The sequence below is a fragment of the Streptopelia decaocto genome (genome assembly GCF_964273445.1).
Source record: "Streptopelia decaocto genome assembly, chromosome: 2".
Classification (NCBI taxonomy): domain Eukaryota; kingdom Metazoa; phylum Chordata; class Aves; order Columbiformes; family Columbidae; genus Streptopelia; species Streptopelia decaocto.
This window is the reverse complement of record NC_138655.1, coordinates 75,467,304-75,486,444: the sequence shown is the minus strand read 5'-3', so window position 1 is coordinate 75,486,444 and position 19,141 is coordinate 75,467,304. Positions and strand designations below refer to the sequence as shown.

The following is a 19,141-nucleotide window of genomic DNA, read 5'->3' as shown; positions in this document are numbered from 1 at the left end:
AACTCATCACACGGTTTTCCTGACTGAGATACTCAAATTCAAAGCTGAAGCCATATACTGTTTTCTGTGATACTTATTTCGTCAAGTTGTCATTAATCCAATTTTATGTCATTTTAATTGTGTCATTTTGCACTGACATTATTAACAATGACACATAATGTGATTTGGTGTAACGTTGCTAAAGGAAGAAAATGGGGAAGACCTACTTATGTTCAGTAAGCTTGTTCCAACCAGTGTTATAACCAAAGGACAACATTTTGCTCTATATCTCTCTCAGTCTCCTTCAGAGCCTTTCTCCCTGGGGCTTTCCCTCAGTGACAGGCATAGCAGCTCTTACTGGAATCACAGTGATCAGCCACTCATGTTTGCTCTTTGGGCCAAAGAGAAACCCTACCTGTGTTTGGCATTATGTAAACCTTTATCTCGAATGGAAGACTAACAAGATGACTGGATCTATTCAGAAAGAGCCTTCTCCAAAATAAAATAATTGTTTAACCCTATTCCTAAAATACAAGGCAAAGTTAAGGCTAAAACCAGTAAAAAGGCATGTATTCATGTATCAATTCTAATTGTAACCTCAGTCTTTCTCTGTAACAATTTGTTTGTTCCCCTTTCTACAGCTAATTTCCAGTTGTGGATTATCTGGATTCTTGTGTGATCTCTTGATCTGTATGTCTCCTTTCTTGCCTGATAGTACTTGCTGACTCTGAATAGTCTCTAGTTTCCCACTTGTTTGTCTGTCTGGTTTTAGATTAGAGTATCTTCAATATTTTCAGTAGGATTCCCAATCCAGGGCATAGCCTTGAAAAGGATAAATCATTCTCTGCCTGAGTGGAGATTGATAAGGGATGTTTTCCAATGAGTATCCCCTATATTTTTAATCTGGAATTGCTGTCTATGGCTTTTATTCCTTGCTTGTTCTCTTTTGTTTTGGCCTTTTTTGTCATGGGCAAACACTTAGGTCTATGTACTGTATTAATAAAAGAAGCTTTCTGAAAATTGTGTATTTCAGCTTAAACTCAAACATGGTGGTAACAGGACCTTCAGAGTAGGGAGAAGACTATCAGAAGCTGGAGAGAAGTAGTTAAAATACAGTGATAGACAGGTTCAGAACTAGGTGAAGACTATGACCTGATAATTTTTGAGGACAGGTGAGAATTTTTATGATGAAAAGAAGTGAATTCTGTCCAAACTTAGTGAGCTGTAAGTAAGAGAATCTGGGATTACTTTACAAAATCTCAGTATATTTATAACACTTCTCCAATGGGGCATTTTGATTTTTTTCTTCCAGAATAGTTTGGTTTTAAATAGACTTTGATTTATATTAAATGGGAAAACAGCTTTAGAAACTCAGACAAGGAATATTCTAAACATTTTGAATTAAACATTCAGTTGGTGCTGAATTATTTAGAATAACGAAGAAGAAAATTTTCTGCATTTGCTTTGGCAGACAAACAGAAATATCCATTGTTTTTACAGTTCTGTCTGGGACCTTGTCCTGCTGGCCATTGCAGCATTGTGCGGCCAGGTAGAAATCGTTTGATCAGGACAGGGAGAGCAGAATGGAGGCCATTGGTAGACTTTAGATAGACATTGATAGACTTATATGGATGTAAGCTGGATAAAAAAAAGCTCTGAAACTATTGAAGTGTTGAATTAATAATTTTGTTTGGACTTCCAAATGCTAACTCCTATTTCTTCGTGAGACTCTATAGGCATTTATTCCCTCTACTTTCTGAGTTTGGATTTGCTAACATCACAATTTGATAATTCTATGATCTTCAAACTGTACTTCAGGCCCAAATCCTTTCCTTTTTTTATTTGGTAGGTGCTTTGAAATGTGAGCATTGTTTTTGTTATTCTTTGTGAGAAATTCAAAGCTCTGACTTTGGCATCTATATCACACAAATAAAGTCCCTACTGCAGGCTGAATGGTGCTTCTGCCTGGCAGGTCCATAACTAGTTCCATGAGACAGCGAATCTATTTATAATATGGAACAAAGACAAGGCACAGCAAAAGCTTAAACAGAAACAACACAGTGATGTGATTCCTGGACTGGTGCCATGTAAGTGGAAACAGGTGGCTAGCACTTCAGTGCAATCAATGCAGTGCTAAGGTACTCAAGTACCAGAAAGTGAATACCGAAACTTGAAGCTTCTGTTACTCATTTGAAATAGCTTTTTAAAATTTCTTTCTTTTTTTTTTTTTTTTTCTTAAAACATAATGTACCTGTTTTTTTACTTCAGATCAGATAAAAATATGTATGGCAAGTAGAAATAGAAGTGCATGGATGAGCAAGGAGTTTCTAACTGAACTCAGAAGACATAAAACCAACATCTACAAAAGGTGAAGGAGGTGGCAGGTGACCCAGGAGGTATACAGAGTATCTGTCTGATCTTGCAGGGATAGCCTTAGGAAAGGCAAAGTTGACCTTGAGTTGAATCTGGGAAGGGATGTGAAGAGCAACAAAGAATTTTACAAATACCTCAGCAGCCAAAGGGAGACTGGAGCAAATGTGGGTCCACTGCTGAATGGGCGTGGGTAGCTGGTGACAGATTACTTGGATGAAATACTCAGTGCTGCCTTTACCTCAGGTTTTACCAGTAGGACCAGCCTTCAGGTATCTCTGGACCCTGAGAACCATGGGAAAGTGTTATCTCAACTTTCAGAGCTGTCTTTTCTTACTGTCCTTTTGGGGCAGCATCCAAGATATCTCATCCTCAGTCTTTTTCCCTCCTTCTGTTGCAAAAATCAGCCTGCTCCAATCAGATCTAAATGAAAGCAGTGGATGCATTTACATTTCCCTGACTTCTAGAAGGGGTGGCAAAATGAAAAAGGCCAGTGCAGCGAGAAAGAATGTGTTTATTGTATGGGCACTGGCATGGACACAGAGTGTAGCCAGGCAACAAGAAAACAGGACTTTAATTTATTAGGCAGGATGCAAAATGATCTCTAGACATTCTTCCCTCTGCTTTGAATCAGGGTAAGCAATATGAAAAAGGAAATGTGCAGAATATGCAAAATTTTGCAGAAGGGAAATTTCTGTAGCAAGAACAAATCAGAAATGAGGTGTGCATACGTAGAAAGCAAATTCAGATTCAAGTATCATGACCATGAGCTCTGACTTGTAACCTGCCTAGAACAGAACAGTGCTTCCACTGTAAAATAAACAACATATGAAGGATGAGGAAGCACTGTGTGCTGCTTGAACCTGGATATTATAATGAAAACAGAGCGCATTTGGGTGTAGTAAAGACTTAAGACAGGATTTACATTCTTACTTTTATTCTGTTTATTTATCACAAAATAGAATCATATAATGAGAGCAGGGCGTATTTAATCAAGAGCTCACTTATCTGAATGATATTTTCATGTCAGTTTCACCCTGTGACATTTAACTCATGTCCACTTTTTATATCATCTTCATCATCCTGTGGAAAAGAGTTCTGCAGCTCATCATGTGAATGAAGAACTGCTGTATTTTACATAATTAAATATTCTTTACTATTCAAAGAACAGTGAATACACTTTTAATTCACTGTGAAAAATGAGTGAACAATATTCCCTGTGCACTTTTCTCATGATTGTACAACTGTCTATAATCTTACTCCTCAGGTGTCTTTTTTTCCTAGGCTGAGGAATCAGTCTATTTAATCCTACCCTGTAGAGAAAACACAAAAAGCTGGAGGTGCTTTGTCCCCTTTCTTTGCATCTTTCCTAGTTCTACTTTCAGATTTGAAATTGGGGCTTGGATCAGAAATGCTCGAACTGTTCAGAACAAGGCAGTAAATGGATTTTTTTCTGTGGTGCAATGATATTTTGTAGTTTTCTCTACTTCTCATAATTTATTCTTAATTCCCTTTTTTGTTAGTATAACTTAAGATCTTGTTCTTGAATAGGAATGTGCAGTTCAGAGCTCATAACCGAATACATGAAATGAATTTCATTTTTTAAGTTTATGTTCTCTGGTGTGCAACACTGTGTTTATTAAAACTGCAAATTAAATTCAATATAGATAACTAGCCATTCAGATTTGTAAGGGCTTTGTAGAATTCCATAAAGTCAGGTCTCTGCTAACCTGAATAACCTGGTATCTTTAGCAAGTATTGTCACTCTGCTGTTCATTCTCTTTTCTGTATCACCTAAGGATATGTTCAGCCTATATGAATTCTGCCATAGATTTATGTGGGTCTCAATTGCTGACCTACTCTTCTCTGAAAACTGACACTATGCCTACCTCACCTACTTTTTAACCTGTTCTTTATCCATGGAAGAGCCTTCTCTCTTATGCTCTGATTGCAGTTTCTTGAAGTGGTTCTTAATGGTCCTTTGGTAAGAGAACTTGTCTCATGCCTGTTGGAAATGCAAACAGAATGTATCTGGATATCCTTCATTCATACTTTGTACATATCCATATCTATTTTTCTAGACAGTGGCGTTACGGGAGATTGTTCCATTCCAGATGCAGGACTTGGTCTTTGTTGAACTTTGAGGCTCCTGTCAGTTTATTTCTCCAGTCTATTGAGTTGCCTCTGAAAAAACAGCCCTGCTCTCCAGCATATCGACTTCCCATTTTCTCTTCTTTTTCTATAATTTACAAACCTGCTGAGAGTGCACTCTGTCCCATTGTCTGGGCTGTTAATAAAGACATTAAACAGTATTGGCCCAAATATCAGTCTTTGACCGACTGGTAACTAGTTACCAGATGGATTTTGTGCTACTGAATGCAACCCTTTAAGCCTGATGATTCAGAAAGATTTTCACTTGTGTTATCATCTATTAATCCAATCAACATCTCAATAGCCGGCCTGTGAAGATGCTACAGGAGGCAGTGGCAAAGCTTTTGCTAAAGTTAAGGTAAAACAGTGTGCGCTGCTCTCATCAAAGAAGGCAATCGGGTGGATAAGGTGTGATTTGGCCTTGACAGATCCATGCTGGCTGTTCCCTATTGTCTTCGTGTCTTCCATGTGCCTGAACATGGCTTCTAAGATTACTTGATCTATAACCTGCTTGGGGACTGAGGTGAGATTGACCAACCTGTAATTTTTTAGGTATTCCTTGTCCTTCTTGAAAAATGGTGGACAAATCTAATTTTTCTAATTGTCAGGAGCTTCCTTCAATTGCTGTGACCTTGCAAAGTTTGTAGACAATGACCTTGTAATGGCTTTGGCCATTTCCTTTGGTATGCTTAGATACTTCCAATCAGGTCCCATGGACTTGTATACATTCAGTTAATTTAGATGTCCCCTAACCCTGATCTTCCTCTGCATTTATTAATGCTTCTCTTCCGCTGACTCTGCTAATAGGCTCAGGGCCACGGCAGACCTGTGGGCAGGTCTTGTCAGTGAAAACTGAGGCAAAGAAGGCACTGAGTACCTCAGGGTTTTTTGTGTCACTTGTCACTCCCCTACCCACTGAGACCTAAGTTGATTTACTTATAGATGTGTTTCCATTCTGATTTCAGCTCTGGCTGAGCTCTGTCTTTCCTATCTCTGTTTCTGTATATTCAGGCAATGACTTTAGATTTTTCATGGAGAGCTTGTGTCACTTGTCACTCCCCTACCCACTAAGCTGATTTACTTATAGATGTGTTTCCATTCTGATTTCAGCTCTGGCTGAGCTCTGTCTTTCCTATCTCTGTTTCTGTATATTCAGGCAATGACTTTAGATTTTTCATGGAGAGCTTGTGTCACTTGTCACTCCCCTACCCACTAAGCTGATTTACTTATAGATGTGTTTCCATCCTGATTTCAGCTCTGGCTGAGCTCTGTCTTTCCTATCTCCGTTCCTGTGTATTCAGGCAATGACCCTAGATTTTTCATGGAGAGCTCATACCTTCTTCCATCCTCTGTATGTTTCTTTTATGTGTTTCATCTCCATCAGGAATTCCTTGCTGTGCCTGCTCAAATAGCTACATATTGGAATGGACCATTCCTATGATTTGAGAAGTTGCTCCTGAGGATCAACCAACTATCCTGAGGCCCTGTGCCTTTCAGGGCAGTCTCCCATTGGATCACACAAAGAAGATCCCTAAACAAACTGAAATCTGCTATTCTGAAGTTCATGACTGTAGCCTGCCATTGGTACTGCACTTTCTGACCTCCTAGCATCCCTTAGAATATGGCTTCTTAGCTGGCCAATGCAGGGAGGTTTTCGTTTTTCCCTGTGTGGCTGCCAGTAATATTAGCTAGTGCCCTCTCTTCATCCAATCCTGCTTTCACTTGTGGTGTTTAAGTTTAGGAGCATGTGTGAAACATATAACATTGGAAGTGAAATGAAAATTTTGTTGGGTTGTTGTGCTAAGATACAAAGAAATTCCCTCTGTACTCAGTGTGCAGCACAATACATCTGCCTCTTGTATGCAGAAAGTAGCCAACCCATGGAAATTTTTGGCTTGTTGCATGGATTTAGTTTATACAAGGGTATATTTCAGTTTGGAATTGAATCCCAACAGATTAGCATTTGTGGGGAACATACATCCTAAAATAGATGGAACTTTGATAAGAGATGTTATTGTGGTGGGGACAGTGGGAGGGGTTTGAAAGCATGCATTTTAAGTATGTTCAGTCTGTTACCAAGTCAGAATTGTTATCAGTGCTCTGCCTTGCATGACATCTGCATTATCCCCCCAGGATTCTTGAGATACCAATCTCTCTCCACTAGAACAACAGCCAAGTGACTGAGATTCCTGCTTGGCTTATCCCATTTGGAAAGCTAGCTTTCTTTTGACAGTAAGACATGAAAAGCTACATCAATACTAGAAAAAATATGTATGTTAGAAAACCACTGTCAGCTAGCACAACATCAAATGTGATTTTGTATGTAATTTAGATTGAGATTAAAAACATCTATTGCACATGCATTACTCTATCCATTTTTTGAGACAAGTTTCTATTTATTTGTGCTATGACTACTGTAAATGGAAAGTTGCTCATGTGAGCATTAGGAGGCATTTGGTGGGTTACTGGACTGGTTAGTTAAAATGTACTAATTTAGTTAGCACATTTACTGAGTTAATTCCACTTCAGAGGAGTTCACGGATATGTTTGGAAGGAAGGAATTCAGCTGATAAATACAGAAATTATTCTTAACTGCCATTAATCAAGTGCAGCAGTTTGCTGGCAGTCAATTTGGGACAATGGAGTAAGAGAAGGAGATGAAAACTAGCAAAGACTAAAGCCTTATGTCTTCCTATTTTTGTTTACTGGTATGATGGATTTTATTTTACATTACTTTTAGTTTATGTGCTTTCATATTATGTTAATACAGCTGTGCTTTGAGTGTTCTCCTGCTCTAGCAGTCACTTCCAACTGTAAGGGGGGCAGTCAGTGCTCTAAAATGAAGCATCCATCTTATTTTGGGGTACCCCTTTTTTCCTTTTGTAGTTAACTCATTTGTTTTAATATTGCTATTATTGCTGTTACTGTTATTGTTGTTATTAGTACTAGCAGTAGCAGTTTATCTATTAGGGAATTCATTATGTTCTTGCCAAGGGCATTTTGTTTTTTTTTTTTTTTTTGGTGCAGAAGAGCTTATTTTAAACAATTGGGTTTTCTTGCCTGAGGACATCAACCATCACTATGAAGTTATTGAGATGTTATTTAATCATGCCAGAAAAACAAGCAAAAAAATGCAAAATCCAGTTTATGTGCATTCATAATCTTAATTCTGTTCTGAAGTTTTGCTACCCTAATAAGCTTTTTTTCTGGTCAAGCACAGAATAAAAAAATCTACCTACTGTGTTAACTTCTTTTTACCCCAATCTCTTTCTGATTGTGTGTGGAAGAAGAAAGTGGCAGAAAATAGTTTTACAAATAGAAAAATTGAAAAAAAAGTTTATTTTCCTCTACTCTCATTCTTACAAATAAATTTTTGCTTATATTTTCCTCTCTAGCAGAGGAAAAATTAAGTCTAAATGCTGGAGGTTTGAGAAAGATGGGAGTACCAAGAAGAATTAGAAGCAGGTAATTTTACTAGAGATCTGGTTAGCCCTATTGATTAGTCATAAAAATACGATGTGTGTTAATGGATCTTCATCATTTTCAGTGTAATCAAATCTATTGTGTAAGAATAGGAACATGCATATATCTTTGGAAGAGTGATTAAAAACCAATCGGAACCAATACTTTTAAGAACTAAAGTGGCTGGCAAATGGAAAGCATCATGAATTAAGATATTCACATTCAATTTTAGTGATTTGGAGATGGCAGCACACAAAATATTACCTAAAAAAGTGCAGAATCAAAGCAAAAAATTGACAAACACACATATAATGATTCAAAATAAAAATAATATCATTCATATATATACTGTATCTCTGCAATATATATGCCCATGTAATAATTCCACAATTCCAATGCAGTGGCCTGACATCCAGGTTTTCAGGGTTTTTTCTTGCTTCTGTTTCTCAGTGGAGTGGCTGGTCCTTGCTTGTATGCAACTCACATTGAAATCTGTCTGCCATGTCTTGGTATAGTACAGATTTTGTGGGATTAACTGCATCTGCTTTTTTACAGAACTGCAACTTGCAAAATCATTACAGATTAAAAAGAAGGTTCTCTAGCTAGGAATGTTGTTTGGAGCAGGGGAAAGTGTGAGGAGGAAGGATTAGCAGAGAGGAGCTGTTGCGGGCTGACCTCAGCTCCCGTTCTTCATCCCCTGCAGTACTGAGCGGGAGGAGGTAGAGGAGTCCGGAGTGAAGGGATGAAGTTGATCCTGTGAAAAGGTGGTGGTAGTGGTTGTGGGGAAGTGTTTTAGATTTGTCTTTGTTTCTTGCCATCCTATTCTGTTTTTAATTGACTATAAAATGAATTTATGAGAAAGCAGCTGGGTGGGCATCTGGCAGCCAACCAAGCTGCCTATATCCTAGCATGGCTTCAAAATATACACACACTCTTCTTTCTGTCCTGCATTCCCTCTGCTTTGACCAGTAACTCATAGATTAGAAGTGATATTAAAAGTATCTTAATTCAAAACACCATGATTAACACAGAATACTTACAGTGATGAACACTACAACAAATTATCCGTTGTTATTTGTAGGGAAGGCTAAGGAAGAATGCATTGTTTCGATACATATGTAAAGTTATATGGACATTGTACTTAAAAAGATCTAGTGGTGAGACAGGACTATGTTGCTAACATGAAGTTCCTCTTATGCCTGAGGGATTGGTTATGTAGATTCAGAGTCTCAGGTTTTTTGGTCCATACTTTGTGGGCCAAAAGTATGTCTGCACCCAAGTTTTCAAAATGAGGATCACTCAGTTTCCTTTGGCACGCAGAACAAGAAAGATTCACTGATGTACCCATTTCACTATTCACAGGAAAGTAAGCACTATAAATGAATGGTCTTTGGTCTAATTTTAAAGTTCTTCAATACTTTGGGCATATGCTAAGGGGGTTTCCTATTATAAGCTACTGTACAGAAGCTGTCCCTTTTCTGTAAAGGTTTTGAGAATGTTTACAATTTCTAGCCTTTTTTCTGTTCTTCTTAGACAAAACTCCCTTTTTGGAGTGTTTTGCTATAGTAAAAGCTCTGGGATTTGGAACACTGACTTCAAAGGACTCACTTCAGCAGAAAAAGCACAGGAGAATTTTAAAGAAATAATTCAGAGTATTAAAAAAGGTTTTGTTACTTTCTGTTTATAATGCTAAACTAGTATCCAATATAAACCACTGTTAAAAAGCTAAGACCTATAACATACCCATCAGGGGAGAAATCGTTAATAAGGTTTAATTTGATGGGGGAAAGCTGATGATATCTGCAAAAAAGAAATAAGAGCCTCATGACTCCACAGAAGTGCCTTATTAACAGTTGCACTGGGCATCCTGTTGAATGAGCTTTATTTATCATGTTTTTATAGCTACCTTCACTGAGCTTTCAGCTTCTGGGAGAAAAATACCAAAGTACAATATTGTTCTTCCGATGTAGCAATCAAAGCATTTATAAACCAAGAAAAATGGAAAAGAGGCTAGAGGAGGAGGAAGAAAACATCACACAGCTGGTTCAGAAATAAATTTCTTCAATTGGGCTCCCTGTGTGAGATTATTACTAAAATTTCTGCATGTCACTGAAATTCTGGAGATACTTTCTCACCACTTAAGGGGTCTGAGTCTAAAGACTGAGTTAGAGCTTCCTACAACTGTCTTATGTCTGCTGAAAGATGAAGTCAGCAGGGAGGGAAATAGGAGGGAAAATTGTTAACATATGATGACGATTATTGTTTCAGTGATTATCTGCTTTTCCAAGAATCCTTGTCAATGTGAATGAGTTAAACACCTTTATATATAACAGGGATAAGTTTTCCCTCTGTGCAACTATTCTACTGTTTCTGCAAAAATGGCCAATTACAACTAATTTGGATCTGAATGTTTGTCTTTTAGAAATTGGATAGAAATGACTCACTCATTTCACATAGCTAACAGTAGGTTGCTGGATGTCACTGACCTCTGCTAATTAATAACTTGAATGATGTTTAACATATAACCTGGAGGTGAAGAGCTCCATGCGTCATTGACATTACTTCAGATCATTCACTTGCGTCAAAAAATGAGAAAAATTAACTAACATTCAGGCTTTTTCATAGCCTCCCATTATCTCAAATCTTTATGACAAAACTGTGATTATAAACTTGCATTATGGGCCTCCTTGTTCCCACTGCTCCTTCCATTGCAATGGGAGTACATGATGTTCTCTTGAAGACTTTCTCGTATTCTGAGCAGATACTCTTCTCAGTCCTGATGGTCTTCTTTGTCTTTCTCACCCTTGATTTCTGTATAATTTAACAATGCAACTACACTCCAGTGATTTTCCTAGTAGATATAAGTTTAAGCTTCCCTGTTTAAATAAGCACCTCTTGATATCTGTGTTTAATGAGATTTTTTTTCTCAGTCTGCCATTCTTTTTTGCCTATCTCCACAGCTCACAATATATCTATGTGTTCATGACTCTCATTTATGTGCCTTTTTACTTTTTATTCTTCATATTTATTCTTCATATTTTTGCTATTTCATGTCTCAAATTGACCTTGTGTTTGTCAAATTAAATCAAATTACTTTAAAATAAACATAACCAACACAGAAATTACTTGTTTGTTTGTTTGTTTGTTTCCCTGAGTGACTGGTCAGTCATGCTGCCATCAACCCTGTTGCCAACTCTTTGGAAATTTGATCATGTTTTCTTATTATGTTCCATTTTGCTCTGTCTGCTTTCTAAATGTCTTGTATATTTCTCTGTTATCCTTAAATGGGAAGAAGAAAACTCCATCTTGATTTTCCAAAATCACTGTTCTGGTCAATGAATTTAACTAGAAGCATGTAGAAAATCTCATGTTTGTGTTTCTTTGCCATTGAACCATTTCTTCACTGGATAAGCTGCATAAATTGGTAGTTCTTACATTTCTTCTGTTGTTAGCATTCTGCTTTCACCTGTCTAAAATCTTCGTACCTTGATTTGGTTGCATATTGAATGGAAAAATATGTATGTTAAAGTTCCTTCAACAATTTTTGCCTCTTTCCTGCTATTTTTAGGCTAACTTTTCAAAATATTTTTGATATAGTAGATAGAAATTATTGTGAAGTCCCTGTAGTATTTTCTCTGGAACTATAGACGAGTATTACTATTAATGGCATCAAACCTACCATCACTAAAGCCTAATAGAAATACTATTTGAATAAATAAGGAAAAGGCAAACAGAAATTTTGATAAAATTGTTATTCTGTTCCTAATGAGACGTTGTGTACAAAATTATATATGTACATATAGAAATACAAAGCGGTTGGTGGTTTTTTTTTTTTGTTAGTCTTGCTTATTCAGTATGACTTTGAAAGTGTTATAAGTTTCATCCTTCATCCTTCATCAGCTTTCTTTGGCATCCCAGCAACAAGATATAGTATGTTGGCTGTGCCTCTCAGAAATTATTTCATGAAGGTTTTTGTTTTGCACAAAGTCTTCTGAAGTGTCATACCTTCCTTGACTGCCTGTGGCTGAAAGGTAAAGGGGGCTGATTGGTGAGCTGCTTCTTTAATCCTGCATCACACACCAGCATGGCTGCCTTGAACAGCAAGTCAGCACAGGACAAGATGGCCCACACTCTGGTGCTCCCTCCTCCTTCCTGTTTCCATGTTTCTTAGCATCAATGAGCAGGTGTACACGAAAATTCTGCTTGCCTATGTACAAGGTCCAAACCAACATTTTGTGGCACCCCGGTGCCAGGGGACCCTTTTTTCTACTTAGTCTGTTATTTAACCTAGGGGTTTGAGGAGTGTGAAACACTTTTCCCTTCTTTGAAACAAAGAGAATCCTGACATTTCTCCTCAGCACCTAAAAGTTTAAAACACTAGTTGTAAAAAAAATAAAATGAAATGTTGCTATCGGAAGGTCTTGGAGCCTACTAAAAGTGAGTCTTATTTGCCAAAAAGCAGGAAACACTTTAAAACTCAGTGTGCTAACACAGATGTTGTTAAATCTTAAAGGATTCATGTATAATTTATTCAATACATTAAATTTACTATATGTAGTATACTTTCAGAATGTGCATTAAAAATGTGTTGTGAAATCTCATTCCTACCTGCTGAATGGCTGCCAAGTTTGGTAATGCAAGAGCATTTTGTTGTTTTACCCCTTCAGCAAAATCCCGCATTCAGTTTTTAAATGTCCGTAAAAACTGTAGAAGCTTCAAAATGCCAGACTGGAACATTCAAAACTTTCAAAGTCACAGTGCAACAGTTTTGTGGGTTTGTCTATGATCAGAACTAAAACCTCTAGTTCTGAACATACTCAAGTTTTCAGTTGCTAACTTCCAAGTTTCCAACTGCATTTTCCTCTATAAACCTCTCTTTGTTAAGTAGAAACCAAGTGGAAGTTTTCTGACATTTAGAAATCTCTGTAGAAGACAAAGAGGGCAAAGCACAGGTGGATGGATAGGTGACATTTGTGAAAGTTCAGTCTTGGGCAGAGCTTTGTGTCATTAAAGTTGGTGGAGTAGTCCAACACTGAGAGTTTGTTAAAGTATTAGTAACTCTAAATTTTCCACTAATATGCTTAACTTTTTCTTTTAATTTCATCATATTAATTCTGACAAGTTTCTGCAACATCTTATTTGCATAGTCAATAAAATAAGCTAATTACAACTTTGGCTACTTAATTAATTGGCAGGGTATGTAATTCTCACTTTTTTTTTTTTTTATACTTTGGTCCACTATATTTGAAATAAAATTAAATTGACATCAGCTTCTTGAAACGAAATAAAGCTTTACATATTACTTAGTTTAGGTAAGAAATTATAGGACTATCAGGGGAACTCAGTTCTTATTGAATTCCAAACTCTAGAAAACTAGGGCATGATTTGATGTTTATTTTCATATATTTCACACTGCTTGCTTTATAAGAAACTGTAATTTTCTAACTGTGGATGAACAGTAAAGGCTGGTTCCGAACAAATACAAACACACATAATGTTATTCCCAGGAGAACTGGCTGTTACATGTGGTAATTGGTGGTGAGATACTGCAGTGACTGTAGCCAATTAGTAAAGTTGTCCATATGCTGTTGGACTTCTTGTAGAAGCTGCTGGCCTATCACTTCGTATGAAAGCCTAACCAGGATGCCTTCTGTCTCTAGAAACCAGCTTTTTCTTTTTGGTGAGCCAAAAGGGAAAGCTGTGTTAAAAGGAAGTCCCTTTTTAATATTTTACTCTAGTTTTTCCTACAGAGGATAATCACTCCCTGAAGCTGACTGTTTGTCAGGAGCCTATTGGCAAGATAGGCAGATCCAGAAATTATAGCTGCAAGGACAAGGGGTCATGACTGTAGAAAGCAAGCAAAATGGTTCCTCTGAAGTATAGAGAGGTATAAATCTTTCTTAAGTGGCTTTACATGTTTGCTGGAAGCAAGAATGTCATTATACCAAAGCATGCCTTGAAATTTCTGGTAACATCAAAACCACCACTAACTCTGTGGCTGCTAATTTGCTGCTAATGTCTTGCTACTATACTTCTCTGTGACTACATTCTGTCTTTGCCTTTACAATCCTGACATTTTCTTTATGGCCTCTTTAAACTCAGCTTTTGGACTCCAACACCCATGCTCATTGAGAGCTAATTAGGCAGGCTGCAAGACACCCTTCCCAAACACGTCACAACAGTTTGAAGCCATTCCAGTGCTGGACTGATGTGAACAATAAGATGATATTACTCATGTTTTTTGACATATATTATTATGGTTATTGCTGTTCTACCCCATCTCCCCAGAGTATTGTTTAAATACATGATATAAGAGATGAAAGCAAGCAGATAATGAAAACAAAAAAAGGAAATATCATGTAGTTGTTATTTTTTGGCATTGTATAGTTAAACCATCTTCTTTAATGTTATTTTTGCCAGTATCTAATTAGCAGGGCCATCTGCCTAAGAAGTGCTGGACCATCTGTCTGGAATACTGTTCTGTTAATTTTTTGGTTCTTGACTAATTAACTTCTTTCTCTATGAAACGTAATAGTACATTCTGTTTCTAAACTTCAAAGAAGTTCATATATAAAAATACACGTATATCTCTTGAGTATCTGTGTAGTTATAGGAGCATAGTTCTTCCAGGAGATCTGATTATATGCAGTTACATGTGCAACTACTACCCTAGAGGAAAGCCACAAGTTTTTGGTTGACTTGCAAGTACATCTCACCTAACACATTCTAATAGACCAGTCTTCTTGTTTGTGTTAAAATTTTAAATTTCCTGTCTGCATTTACTGATTAAAGATATAATTGGAGAAAGGGGCTATATTTATTTAATAAGGGCTTTGTTCGTTTGCTTTCCTTTTGTATTTTGTAATTTTTCTGGAAAATCATAGAATAATTTGGGTTTGAAGGGACCTCCTTTGTTGCTGCATAATGGGCATGAAGAGAACCCCTTTACAGTTATTTCTTAAATGGGAGGGATACATGAAAATTATTCACTGCTCCTACACTTTCCATGAATCTCTTTTAGCGTTGTTCTAAGGTATTTGGATAAGTCAGTTTGGACTGAGATTTTCTTTTGGTTTCCATTGGAGCTAATTTCTTTGCATTTATTTAGTTTGCCTGCTGAGGATACAGTAGTTTAACTTTTAAGTAAGACCATTATCAGTCATCCAAACAGAAAAGTTACTGAAATATATTTGTTGTTCTAAGGAATATGATACATTTTAATACTGTAATTTTTAACCTAACATAGATATGTGTTGGTTCTATTTTTTTCTTCATTTTGAAGATAATAGTTTCATTATATAGCTTGAGTTGGAATTTGTTTCTTCTCTGGCTGGAATTTCTCTCTGCCCACTACCCCTTGAAAATGCTAGGAGGTATTTAATCTGAAGTTTTTTAAGCACTTTACAAACATCAATTATGTCAAATTTGAAACACTGATATAGTGTGATTTTTTTTTTTGTGACCGAACTTTTACAAAAAGGTACCTGTCATGAGTTTAAGACTTGAGTTCAAATTTACAGTTAAGTGTGCACCAAAGCCATGTTTCTGTTCAGTATGATTTTTTGTCAAATCTGTATGGAACATTCTGGTTTGTGTATTTTTTTTTAACTGAAGAAAACAGTATGTGTTCAAAAGTGAATTGTGACTTCCTCATGGGACTATGCTAGGTCGAGTTCAAGTTGTACCTCTCAAGTTCAGTCTTTAGAGCTGGCCACACTGACTTTCACAGGGCTAAAAATCTCACTGCAGACATTTTGCATTGTTCTACTCATGACTATTACATACTTAAGATATATTTACGTCTGCTAGAATATAGTTATGCTGAAGTTTAGGAAATTAGAAACAAACTTAGCAAAGGCATCGAATTTATAGAACTGTTTGGAAGACCATATTGATAGCATAATTTGTAGAAGTTATGCTACTGAAATGGTGTCAGTTTGCTATCAGAAACAGGCTGATGTGCTACCTTAACCCCTACTCCTTAACCTGCGCAGCTACGTTCTTTGAGTTCTTTGTGGAGATGTGCAGCAGGAGCTGATATCTTACTCATCCTTATTTTCTCTAGCAATAGCATTCAAAACCCAGTTTCCTCCTTCCCCAGGGTGAACAAACTTAAGTATCTGCAGTCTGGCTCAATGAATTTTGTTGCCAGCTGAAGTAGAATTATAATATTAATGAAAAACCGTACACAGAATGCTGAAGGTTGTATTTTGCCATGTGAAAACTGTGGGTTCTTATGAAGAAATGTAGGAAAGAAAAGATAAAGAAAAGGTAAACTTCAGCTGTGTGGGTCTTCATATTGAGTCAAATATCCAACATGGTATGGATATCATATTTACATTGCTCATCTGAACTTCATGGGAATATTAGCAAATGGAGTCAAGCAGGAGAATATGTCAATTTAATGGAAGTGTAGATAACAGTAGCATATTTAAGTAAACCTGGTTTTGCACTTGCTTTCTAAAATAACACAATCTGTATGTGTCTGTCTGGTCTTTCAAAATTAAAACTTTAAAGTCTTAACCTTCTACTGACAAAAACCACTTTTTATATTATTTTGTTGAGACAGTTTGTCTTTATGTGCTGAAGATTCAGGATACATTTTTCTGTTCTTTTTCCCACAACAAGGTGACATTTAACTTGAGGAATTTTCCACCTATCTTCCCCCTGTATGTTACCAGTAGACTGTGTTGAATATCTGAATTTCCATTTTGTGGGAAACTCCCCCAGTTTTCCTGAAGATTAGAAGAAAAAAAAATAGCTATATCTAGAAATATTTGTCTATACCTGCTCTTTTCTTTTAATCATCAATGGGACATATGTATTCATTACTGAATTATGCAGGAGTCTTATGGACCAAAGTACAAGACTTTGAACTACTCAGATCTCTTCAAATGCCTTTGTAATAGACTTCATTTGCAGCCTGCTCTGTTATTGTCTCCTCCAACAGTGGAACATGGGGCTAGAGGACTATAAGTACCCTTGATTTCAAAGATGGCATTTAGCTTTGTCACTGGTGTGTCTGCACTTATTTCTTGTCCAGACAGTATTACTCCTTTGGCATATGTTGTCAGAAACAGGGTTTCCCCAGAAGGTTTGCTGGTTTGTTAGTTTGCAATCATATGTATTTCTAGATAGTTACAGGAGTTCGTTCTATTTGGGTTTTTGTGAGTGCTATTAACTATGGTATCCAGAAATACTACACAATGTTTTAATAGTTAATATCTTTATTTAAATCTATGCATTTAATGGATGTCAAAGAAAGAGAAGAATGTTTATTTTCAGTTACTCTAACAATGGTATTAGGTGTTTTGTGATGTGTTGAAATTATTAATGTTTAAGATATGAGAGACCATTTATCCTATCTAAAAGAACACTCGACTAAAAGCTATCAGTCTTTGTTTCCAACTCACCACTTCTGAGCTAAGGTAATACTGGGTGTGCCACTTCCACAGACTCCACCAAGAACCACATATCTATATTGTCACGTTGTGTATTGTTTGATTCCTTCTAAGAAGTGTGGCAGTTAACAATCTCCTTAAGGAGTCCATCCCTTCAAGGGACGGATACCTGGCTTTGCTGATGTTGCAATGACTGTTCTTCTTCTTCTTTTTTTTTTTTTTTTTTTTTAAATATATAGTCTGGGTCTCTGGAATCACTTGTCAGAGAACAGGGGAGCAGAACAGGAAGATACTGTCCTAATGTTCTCTCACTGTGATCAGAGTTAAAGCTTCTGCCTGACTTGTCCCAGATCCTCCAACCATCACCCACTTGTAGAGATGCATTTTATGCTTTTCTCGGATTTTGTGGAAAGCTTGAAGAACTGCACTTTTGGCTGCTGAATTTCCCTTCTCCAAAGTCTGTTGATTTTCTTTTCCAAAACTTCAGTGCCTGAGAAATGTACTTAATTTTCTTGATTTGTGGTAATGTGTATTTTTTGCATTTCACATCCTTCTCCTTCAAATTACTCTTTTACCGTGACCAATTGAAAACTGGGTATATTGCCACTGAAAATTGATTTATTGATAAACATTTTATCTTTAATCCAATCATTCTGTCTTCTTTCTTCCTGCTGTTCATTCTTGGCATATTCCTCTCCGTTCAGTTTTAGCAAGAACTTTGTTTCAAACCTCCCTTTTAAGCACCTGTATTCCACTTAGTCTTTCTACTCTGGCCTCCTACTGGTGACTTTTTTGCTTCTCCAGGCATTTGGAATTTTTTCTGTTGCTTAGAGATAATATATTCAGTATCAGATACTTGTATCTAATGCCATATACATACAGGTTCAGAGTGTCCTAATGGGTTGATTAGGAATTTATGTTGGTCATCCAAGAGCAGTCTTTTGTACTGTGATCTCTATTATGGACATAAATTGATTTTTGTATTACAGAGTCAAAGGAGTTAAGTCATTGATGCGCTTTTTTTTTTGTCAAACTCAGTATGAGATTTCTTTCATGCTGCTAGATACATTTTCTTATAAACCCTGAGGTCATTCCCAAATGGATTATTTTTCAAGATATTCCCCAATATGCTGTAGTTTGTTCATCTGCAACAGCAAATGCTGTAAGTAGGAAGGTTTGGGTGGAGGAAGAGAAGTAATGGCATTAGTTTTTATAAGTCTTTTTTTCCTGAAAATAAAGAGCTCATTTTTGGTCTTGTTGAAACACAAATTAAAGAGTGTTGTATAGTATACTCTGAGGGCATTTTCCCCCTTAGTTTAAATAGGCTTTCAACCCTATTATTTTTATTAATTATAGAGTCTGCTTGCTATTAATATAGTCTCCATTAACAGGTACAAAAAAATTGGCTGTATTAAATATGAATGAATGGTCTTTAATTATTTCCCGGTAAATAAAAATGAAAATGCTGTGTTTTCAATAAATAAGCAGCAGTGGTTAGTTTAGAAATCTCAGTTACCCTGATAAAATGTGTTTTGTGGCATTTTTATCTAAAGAACATATGGATGGGCACTGTCAAGGTGAAAGAGTGCAGGGTGATTTAAAATGCACTCTGACTACAGAGCATATACGTGCATTCAAATATGTACATGTCTTGGCACATAAACACCAAGCATAGGACCTGCTCCACTGAACAGTGGGGTTTGTAAGTCATAGCTGTTGAATGTTAAATATGGAAATAATTGGAATTAACTCATGCAGTGAAACTGTAGTACTGCAGA

At 36.7% G+C, this 19,141-nt stretch overlaps 1 protein-coding gene across 9 annotated transcripts in view; it reads left to right on the top strand.

Moving 5' to 3' along the window:
- The window catches only part of SEMA5A (semaphorin 5A), a 328,825-nt gene that overhangs the window by 159,770 nt on the left and 149,914 nt on the right, over positions 1-19,141 (top strand). The gene's annotated exons all lie outside the window — the stretch shown is intronic.